The sequence below is a fragment of the Toxorhynchites rutilus genome, chromosome 2 (genome assembly GCF_029784135.1).
Source record: "Toxorhynchites rutilus septentrionalis strain SRP chromosome 2, ASM2978413v1, whole genome shotgun sequence".
Lineage (NCBI taxonomy): Eukaryota > Metazoa > Arthropoda > Insecta > Diptera > Culicidae > Toxorhynchites > Toxorhynchites rutilus.
Window position 1 is genome coordinate 132024397 of NC_073745.1, and position 11065 is coordinate 132035461.

The 11065-nt window shown below is 38.7% G+C and overlaps 1 long non-coding RNA gene across 1 annotated transcript; it reads left to right on the forward strand.

Moving 5' to 3' along the window:
• The first annotated feature begins 9518 nt into the window (after nucleotides 1-9518).
• LOC129769644 (uncharacterized) lies at nucleotides 9519-10684 on the forward strand. Its single transcript, XR_008741933.1, has 2 exons — nucleotides 9519-10217; nucleotides 10275-10684. It is a non-coding gene; the product is annotated as an uncharacterized LOC129769644 (long non-coding RNA).
• Nucleotides 10685-11065: the final 381 nt, after the last annotated feature.

The following is an 11065-nucleotide window of genomic DNA, read 5'->3' on the forward strand; positions in this document are numbered from 1 at the left end:
AGGGGCCATGTTTGCATCAATTGTTGCAAAATTGTCTTTAATACTGGAAGCATTGAGATGACAATGGTTCTGATGGAGTCGGAAACATTAAAACACTTGAAGATTTGATCCAAAAGGTCAGACAACTTTATAAATCCCGATTGGGAAGTTGAACTGGATGGAAAAATAGGGACAGTTGGGGTTTTTGATGTCCCCTCGAGTGCTGGGTCGTTCGAAGGTGAACTATTCCCACGGAAGCCAGGAGGAACCTGATTTTGCTTGTCCACTGCACTCGATTTTTTAGGCAAGCTAACTGGGGGTATCACCGGGGGGACTTGTTCTTGAACTTTAGGAGTGGTCACATTTTTGCGCCGGGGATTCCCTTTGAAAATAAGCGGTGTGCCCCCGCTAGCTGTGTCCGCTTCCATTTCATCAACTGGCAACGTGGAAAAGGTATTGTGTGTTGAGATTGGTTGTTCTTGTTGTTGGGTCAGTGGCGAAGCGCCCTTTAAAATTTCCGCAAATTTGCGCTTCGAGCGTTCCTTTAAAGAGCGCTTCTGTTTCTCCCAGCGACTCTTGTAAGTTTCACAAACTGAGAGCTCGTGTGGGGATCCCCCGCAATATGGACATTTATGCTCAGTCGCACTGCAGGATTTCCCCTCATGTTGCTCTCCGCAAGTGGCACAGCGCTCCTTGTTGGCACAATAATCCGAAGTGTGACCAACTGACTTGCATTTGTTGCAAGTCATGGGCTTTGGCACGAAGAGTCGCACAGGTAGTCTCAATTTGTCCACCATAACGTAGTCAGGGAGGGCGGCACCAGCAAAGGTGACTCGAAACGAGTCGGACGGCGTAAATTTAGTTTGGTCCCCATCATGGGAAAGTTTCCCGAGTTGGCGACAGTCCAAGATTTTCACTTCCATTGAGGGGAGCTTCTTGAACTTGCCTTTTCCTTCTGCTTTTATTTGTTCGCTCGTCAGACCCGTTTCAGTTATCACCCCCTCAATTTCTACGTTATGGGAGGGTATAAATGTTCGATATTCGAGAGTGAAATGTTGATCAGCAACAATCTCGTTTGCGTGTTTCCGGTCATTCACGACAACTCGCAATTTGTTCGGTCTAACCCTGCGAATTTACAGAAGTGTATCTGGCCAGATTTTTCATGATCTGAATCACGTTAAGGTTTTTTCCTTTCGGTTTTGGCCGGAGGAAAACAACCCACGGGCCAGTTCCAGGTGCATCTTCTGGATAAACTCTGACACGTGGAGTGGAGACAACAGAGGGGGAAGACGAGGACGAGGACGAGGACGAGGATGAGGATGAGGACGAGGACGAGGATTGGGTGGGATCGGAAGCATCAGAAGGGGGAAGCGAAATCGATGATGGGAGAGGGGGAGTGGAAGTAACAGTGGGTTGAGAAGGGAGGCTTGCAATTTTCTTAGAGGGGGGCTTGGTAGGATGAGCGGATTCGTCCCCAGAAGAATTATCTTCCTTATGAGGGACTCGTTTATGTTTTTTCCCAGATCTTGTATGAGATTCATTATCGGAGATCTCCAACTCTGGAGATCCTCCACTATACTCCATTTTACAAAGATTTCTGTCTTATTTTTAATTTATTATTGATTTTAACAATAATCTCAAAAAAAAATAGCAAAAAAAATTATAATAATTGATAATAATATTAAACAATGAACAAATGAATTGAATAATAATATTAATAATAAATATATGTACCTTAATATAAAAGTTGTTCCAATAATGCGCTCTACTGCCCTAATCAGGGAGAGACAAAGGCTACGCGCTACGGAGACAACACAATAGCGGAGACAAAGAATAGCTTACGGAGCCACGTGGTGATGAATCCCGTTTGCGACAGTCACGCGATGTCGATCCCGTTATGCCGAATCAGTTCAACAGCCGCAATCCGGCTCGCTGCAAGAGCGCTGCTTCCTTTGTTCCTTCGTTCCACTTAACAAAAGGTCAGGTCGAAAGCGGACAGCAATGACCTTCACTCGTACACGATTCACTTGTACCAATAGCACAATAGCAAAAGTGGCAACGCACAATACCGACACTGAGCTTCACTCGTCAAGAGTTGGATAGCGAATGAAAAAAATAAAAAAACAACCTGACGTTGTACAGAACCTTATGGACGGGGTAAAGAGGAAGGTGCGAGCATACGGGCTTGGGCTCGAAGTATGAATAAAAAGAAAATGCCAAAAGTTGTTTAATAGTTTTTATTTTACTGTCTAAAATTTTCAAAAGGATCGGTCTACTGGGGGAATTTCTACAGCGTTTTTTCCGTGATGCAATTTGATGTGACACACCCTTTATATAATGTGAATACTGCATAAGATAAATGCTTACGCAGTTCCAATCTCACACCCCTTTCTCACTCTAGTTTTCATAACAGAAAAGCAAACTTTGACTCACAACTGTTAACCCTTCCCCGTACAACATCGAGTCTCACTCGTGGGTACTTGAATAACATAAGGCGCTGGAACGCTCAGCAGGCTAGTGAAATCATTTGACGTGTGACGTATTTAATAATACGGGAAGGGGTTAATTGATTGAAAAATATTTCGAAATTGTTCAGTCATAGTGAACCAAGTCTTAAAAAGTGCTTTATTGGTTCAGTCATATTGCACCATGTACGAATAGGAAGCCAAATAACTGCCTTTTTTGGCATGATACACGAAGTTACACATTTTTGGGAACAATATTGAACGAAAAAAATTAATGCTTCGAAAATTGCAGAACACGAAACTTCAAGTTCGTTTTTCTCGTAATCATAAAAATGTCACATGGTCCGGTCTGTTCTTAACATCGACCATATGGTTTTCGTTAACTTTCCCCCAAAAATTCGAATTGGTCTTGATTGCTATAACGTGTTTGAAATAGAAGTGATAGTAAAGATTATTGGATTTTATCAAACCACCATATTTATATATGCTTCAGGTCATCAATATAAAATTTTGCAATAACCGTTTGACCGTCTGGAACGTGTTCACAATGGTTAATAAGACAGGTGGAGCTACTGGTCGTGAAACGTCGTCTACGAATTCACGGCACTCCTTGAACCACATTTCCCACTCAAAGACACGTTTTTTTTGCAATGCAGATTGTAAAGGTTTTTTTTTCCAGCTTTCACCAAAAACTGGATCCCAACATGCTAGTTATAAAAAAGTAACTTTTTTTTAAACCAAATGACGAGGAGAAAATTTTCGAACAACACGCTTAAAAACTAATCAGAATTTATATTCATTCATTTTTTAAAACTAATATTTACGTTTTTGGTGAGATTGCTCATGCACACCTAGCCGTCAAACTTCAGAAAATTCAGCCATTATTCCGTTAAAAATATATACAGAATTGATAATCATCAATTCAATTTTTGAGTATTCTTCTTTTATTTTATTTTATTTCATTCAGATATAATAAAAATGTACTCGTAAAAAAAATCCTTCTTCGTCAAACTTCGTCCCGCCCAAAATTTGCTTTTTGTTATCAATACCTTCAAACATTCACATTTTCTTACTATAAGCAAGTTCATGGGTCCAATCGCAGAACTGTTCATTGATTGATCTTCTAATCGACCCCGTTGAATTTACGTTTTACTATAAAATTCCTAGTATTTCTACCAAAACTCATCATTATAATATCAGATTATTTTCAAACACAATTCTCGTTCAAGATTTTTCAACCACTTGCAAATAACATGTTTCTCCGTTACATGGAATGAATGTTTTATACAGAAAATATGATAGAATAAAGACAGTCCTAAATCGGACAATTCCTTCATCGAGTTCTGCTCTTACCAACACATTCGGCGATACTTTTTTATTGTAATAGATATCAGAAGATATAGGAGTGCGTTTCATTACATTAAATTCCATTTCCAGTTTCGAGCAAAGATCAATTTCGCTAGCGCAAACATCAAATGGACTATCTTGTCACTATGTAATTGTAGAACATATGGGAATTTTCCCTTTTTCTTTCGGAATTTTCCGAAAATTTTCAATTGTCATGTTTGGTTGGAATACTTTTGGTTGAAATATGTGTAATAATTAGTTGAAATATGTGTAATACCTCTCCATTCCAGATGAGGGAGGGGTGTCATACCATCATAGAAACATTTCTCATACCCAAAACCCTCACATCCCAAATTGTGCTTGATTAGCTCTCGAGTTATGCAGAAGTTTGTGTTTCGTTTGTATGGCAGTCCCCCTTAGAGAGGAGGAGGAGTGTATTCACCATAGAAACGTTTCGTGCCCCGTAAAACCTTCGCATACCAAATTGTAGAATGTAGATGTTTGTTGTAGAATGTAGAAATGTGTGTCTAATTTGTATGGCAGGTCAGGTCAATCACGGAGAGCAACTACGAATTGTACAGTCCACCCAAGCTCAAGCTCAAGCTCAAACAACTTGAACGCTTCTATTGTTCGGATTCCATGAGTGAGATCGTTTCCTTCGATGTGGATTAGACGAAAGCGAGCCTTCGGTAGCCCTTGTTAGATTCTTGGCAAACCAAGGATTTAATCTTCAAGTGTAGAAAACACGGGTTATTACGTAATCCATCCGTAACAGACGGAACGCGAAACACGAGAAATCTCGTGAGCGGTCCGCAATATGTTAAACAAAAAGGAAAAACCTTGTATCAAAGATAGAGATCTGAACATAGTTTGAAATCCCTTCCGACTGACAGTGACGAAAGTTTCGGATCAATTTCAAAACAAACTCAAATGATCGATTCTCATCCTGATATGCAGAATAAGCGTTATGAGTGTTATTATTTTTTTTCGTAGCATTTATGTGAATCTGGATTTCCTACACTGCTGCTGATGGGAACAAAACACCGTAAACAGAGTGGATATCGAAGAGGACATAAGGTGTGCTTTTCTACAACGTTCTCAAGAATTATGATTTTGGCGGAAAGCGTTCAGACGCAAATGCCATACTTACTTGACAGACTTTATATACCATTTTTGTGATCAGTTACAAGTATAAAATTATTTATTTTATTGATGTGCTACAGATTTTCTTCTGAAATACTGATAGGGGGAAGCACGGGAATTAGCTTTCATAAAGGGGGGAACGGAGCAAAAAAGGTTGAAACCCACTGCCCTAACGGAACACGAAGCCTAAAGTGCGATTCACATACAACATCCACGTCACGTTCACGTTCCGTCACGTTCACGTTCCGTCACGTCACGTTGCGTCAATTATTCTTGCATGGAATTCCTATTGAAGCATTCACATACACCAGCAACGACAAGTCGAAGTTCCCGTTGCCGGTGTATGTGAATGTTTGCATAAGAACTGCTTGGAAGAATAATTGACGCAACGTGACGTGGATGTTATATGTGAATCGCACTTAATTCCACCAACACGAAATCCAAATGGACTAACAACAATGTCATTGTGGAACATATGGGAATTTTTTTTTGAACTTTCTCTCGAGGCTATTCAAAAAAATTTCTCACCATAACATGGATCTACGGACAGAGACGAACACAGCAAACTAAAGACGGCTCAAATCGGACCATTTCTCCTTCGGGTTTTGCGCTTAGCAACAAATTTGGTCTCCAATTTTTATTGATATACAGTAACTTACATTTAATGTGACATTTTGCTAATTGGACAGACCTGTAATGCGACACGTTCAATTGGACATTTTTACCTCTAATTGGACATTTTGTTTAAAGAGTTCGGGGCCCAAATTTTGGCCCCACATTGAAAGTCACCACCAGACGTCGACACTGTACAACTCTCATCGCCAATGTCCAATTACAGGTCAAAATCGCCTCCAATGCGACACTGAGTGGTGCCTTGGCATGTCGCATTGAATGTAAATTACTGTAGATGGAAGATATATGTGTGCGTTATTTCGTCTGAAAACCCACCTTCGAATAAAGATCAATTTCGATAGCGCAAACATCTGATAGACTAACAACGCTTGTCATGATGTAATTTTCGAACAAATGAAAATTCAGTTGAATACAGTGGTCCAATGTACGTTACAGTTGGTTCAGAAAGACACTCCATTCAGAAAAATCCTCGGTACCACGGTACTACCAAATACATTTGGTAATGCAAACATTGATAGAATGTACAAATTTTTTGTACATTGTCAACAAACCCGCATCCCTACCAGAGGTTAGTATATTTTACTCGATAACATTAGTAAACTTGGATGTTGTCAAATCTGAATTCTGATGAGCAAAGCGCGAAAACTACCAAATACATTTGGTAATGCAAACATTGATAGAATGTACAAATTTTTTGTACATTGTCAACAAACCCGCATCCCTACCAGAGGTTAGTATATTTTACTCGATAACATTAGTAAACTTGGATGTTGTCAAATCTGAATTCTGATGAGCAAAGCGCGTATTAACTATTTTTATTGTTGCCATAAGACAATACGAAGGTATAATAAGGGTATAATTTTATTATTTGCATTTTCGGCGGGAAAACGTACCCGGTATTAGGCTTACGAATCATGGTTCTGTTTGTCATATGTGTATATAAGTATGGTAGAAAATGACTATAGATTGGTTGCATTTACCAAAAAATTCGTTATATTTACTAATTTTTTCTCTCAGTGTGTTCTCCAAGCGCATATTCTCATAGGCTCGTTTTTAAAAGAGTGTGCTGGAGCCAGTTTTAAAATCGGAGTAGGAATAATCAAGGAAGGAATCTAGCCAGTTCATAATTCATAATTAATGTAGATGGAGGACCAGATGAGAACCCTCGTAATGAAAAGATCATAGATATTTCCGATTGAATCTCAATCCAATATTCGTGTTATAAATTCTCCAGGACGCAATGCTTTCAACCGAGTTGAACGTCGGATGGCTTTTCTTTTCCAGGAGTTAGCAGATTAAGTTCTTCCTCATGATCATGACGAAACTCAGAACACTGAATATATTGAGTCTGCAAACTCCCGAAATCGATGGAGTGGAATTAGTAGAATCTTCTTCTGTAGGAGCATAGCACCGCTGCGACCATCAGTTTGATCTATTGTAGTGCAACTTAGTAAGATATTCAGCCGAGTGGTTTGCTCGTCAGGCGAGCACATTCCAGAACCTATTGTAAGTAGTGAAATGTAATAACAGGAGCTACTGCATTGAACCAAGGAGTAGTTACTTTTGTATAAATCAACATCATTTTATACCATCCAATGTTCCTCTCAGCTAAACGCCAGATGGTTTGAAAGCACTATTTAACCCTCTACCGCCCAAGTTTTTTATTTATCTAAAAAAAACCTACTCCACTTTTATCTCGAATTTCCAAGTTCAACATAAAATACTCCTAACAGAAAGCTGCCAGCATAAATACAATGTGTATGTGTGATAGATGAAAATATTCTAAAGACGTTCTAGTGGGAGTGAACATTGAAAATAATGTCTGAATAATTTGAAAAGAGAATCCGCGAAGCCCGTCTAAAGGCGGGCTTTGGCTGTAGGGGGTTAAGCATCAGTATTCTGGCTCTGTTTGTTCGCAATTCTATGAACTTGTCCAAAGTTGTTCCGAAGCCACTTCCGTATAAACATTTTATTCCGACATGACAGATGTTTGTCTTTTTACGCTGATATTTTCATTACTTATAGCGAATTCGTTTTTAAAACTAAGTTCCAAACTTACTCTGTAATAAAAAATCGTTTTCAGTTTCACGAATGCGGTGGTTTGTTGGTGTGCGTTATGTAGTCTGATTTGTTTATACTTGAGATAACAAATGTACAGTGTCGACGTCTGGTGGCGATATTAGTGTGTGGGAGGTAAATTATTCTCTATCAGATCAGAAGGGCCAAGTGCAGTGTAAAAATATAAAAGTTTGAATGAAAATTCTACTTCATATTGTTTGATTGTCTAACACATGTAGTCCTGACACTCACTTAACCATTTGTCCATTCATTTCCTGTTTGTTACACAAATAGTTACTATTATAATATAAAATCATCATCATACACAGTTTTCGTTCAATATGTTTTAGTAATTTTGGAAAAAATCCACTTGTTTACCACATCGAATATTATTTTAGAATGCATCGAATTTTTTGTAATAGATTATGTTCTTCGTTACAAATGAATTTGATGAACGTCCTTTTACGTTTAATATGATGCCTAGGACTACCAAAATATTTGAACGGAAAAATTGTCAAACGATCATTGTATTTTACATTTCCCTCTGAAATTATTGCACATCTCATGTTTACATAGTTCTCGAACCGTGAAAGTTCATTCACCTCTAGTATCTGAAATGACGATTTTCCCAAGCTTCTCAGTATGAAGCGAGTACAAAAGTACTCAACACCAAAAATTATCCCCGACTTGCATGTATATGCAAAGCTGATTCTCCTAGGCACATTAATTCAGAAGTCCGTGTTAGGGAAACAAAACATGCAAGTCAGGGGCAAAAAACATCCCTAGTTTGCATGTTTTGACGAAGCAGATTCCCGCAGGCACATTGATTTTGAAGTCCGTGTTAGGGAAACACAGCTCTTGTTTTCCGATTTGGCACCCTTACTGAAAGACGTATTTCTACGTCAAAAAACGATACGTTAAAGTAAATTTCCATTCATAACATTGATTTTGAAAGCATTTTTATTCCACCTGAATATCCATCATTATTTTCGCCTCCCAATGGAAGCACACGAAGCTTAATGCCTTCTACGCGAATGTACTCTTCAAAATCAGAATTGGATAACGATTCCAATAATACAAAAGCAGTTTTCCATTTTCATATTCTTTTTTTTTAGATTTTCCAAAACAATACTCGAAGCTTGACAGTTCAGTATATTTGTATTGGTGAACCCGAGTGCGAATCCGTGAAACATCTCAGTGCAAAACTAACAGTTTTCGGGTTGAACCTACCCACAATCCAGTCGACGAACAAAATATCGACCTAACATTGGCCGAAATGCTGTGACTTCTCCGTCTTGCCTACACCCAGAAAACAGATTACTAAAATATGCCAAATCTTTTGTGAGGCAAACATTAGTAGAATGTACATATTTTCTGTAAATATTAATCAACTGTATGTAAAATCAATGTTAGATGCAATATACATCCCTGCCAATGATTGGTACATTTTACTAAGCGGTATCGGTAACTTTGACGATTGTCATTGCTGGAAACCGTGAAAGAAATGTAAACAGAACATTATTAACCTAATTGTCTAGCTGATAATTGAGTTGAGCGGAACTACTTTTCGATATTGTTTCTCCACAGAAAAAGGTTGAATTTACCCAGACAGGTGAGTGACGTTCTTGAAAATTAATTCAATTTATGTTCTTTAATCAACATTGATACATATTGGACAGCCAAATAATGATCCATGCTCATCTGTTGCGGGAGAAAGTGAAGACATTACTTCAATAATGAGGAATCTGGGTAATTCGAGACACTAAAACGAGCCTAGTTGAGCTCTAATTCCACCGCTATATTGTCGGATTTGGTCAAGGGCAACTTCATAAACTATTTTCCGACGATTGTGATCGGTGGTTCGATCAGTTGGATGTTTTCGAAATCGTCAAAACGAAGGTTCCGTTTCCACTGACGCTGCGCTTCAACTCAATTTTGAAAAGGGGCATAGAACTGGCTCTTTGATGTAGTCTATCGTAGCTGTTTGTAGTAACCATTCTGTATTTGTAGCCGAGAATCAAACTCAATCGATGCAGGATCAGATGTTGGACGCTGCAATGGCCATGCCTCGAGTTAATGTGCATTGTAATGTGGTTTATACCGCATTTAGATAGTTCAACAAATGACTAAAATTGCATACAATAGTTCAAAAATTACTGTTATACTGGCTGGTTTTACATTTGTTTACTAATGTTATCGCCTAATATGTACGAATAAAGTGCGCTGCACATACAACGTCCCGTCACTGTGAAGTCAACGTGAAGGAATGAAATGTCAAATATTCTCCCATGGAAATCGTATGGTAACATTCACATACATCATCACCGGAAATTGTGACGTCGGCAGAATAAGTCCAAGAGAATATTTGACGGGACGATGACGGTGATGTTGTATGTGTAGCGCACTTAATTCATATCGCAAAAATCAACTAATCATTGGTAATATTTACCCAAAAATCGTCATATATACCAATTTTTCCTAAGAGTGTATAGTTCATTGGTCGAAAATACGGAATAATTAAAAAACCAAATGGTATCACTGGTAGTCCGCTAAACTGTCATCTCAAACAAAAACAAATGGACCATATAACTGGTGAGTAAGGAAACTGTTATCGCTTTTTCTTTCATTAATTATTTCATTTTCTTTCAGACTATGATGTGAAAACATCTGGCTTTTCTATAGCCATCAATAGAAACTAGCCGGAAGATGATTTCCCCCATTACCAGTCGCCAAACAACAAGAACAACAGTGCAGATTTTCACCGTTGTCACAGGAGCCAACAACATCTGCAATTCCAATCAGCAGTATCCTCCAAACCCATGCCGGGGACAGCAACAACAGCGGCAACAGCAGAATCGAATCCTCGGGCACAAATGTGTATCAAGGAAATAAAAACTATCAACGCAGGAGGTATTTATCAACGAGCTCAGCTGGACTCGAATCGTCAATCCGAAAACCCCGGATTTAAAAATTTCGCTGTATTGTGGTTATTTGTATATCTCAAATACATATTGTTTTGTAATACGTATTTTTTCGAGTAATAAAATGACTAAAATTGATTATGTATTTTCCTTTTAATATTTCATTTCATTTTAATAACAAACCAATACAAACAAGCAGCAAGCAGTGCTGGAAGCAGCGCTGCAAGCAGGTCGACGCCTTGCACATGTTGGCGAAAAAGTGGCGTCAACTTGTTCGATGAATGCATATGAAAGGTCGATAACTCGATTGCAAGGTGGCAGCATTTGAGGTCGATTGTTGACATTTCATCGACCCGATCTTGGCAGGCAAAACGGAATGTGGGTAGTGTGAAACTAGGTGAATAAAAAAACGTTTTGACAGCAGTTAGTTTGACACTGGGGTTGAAACTGAACAAAAACGAATTCGCTATTAATAAATATCACGTTACGTAACTTAAGGGGGAGGGGGTTTGTCCTGCA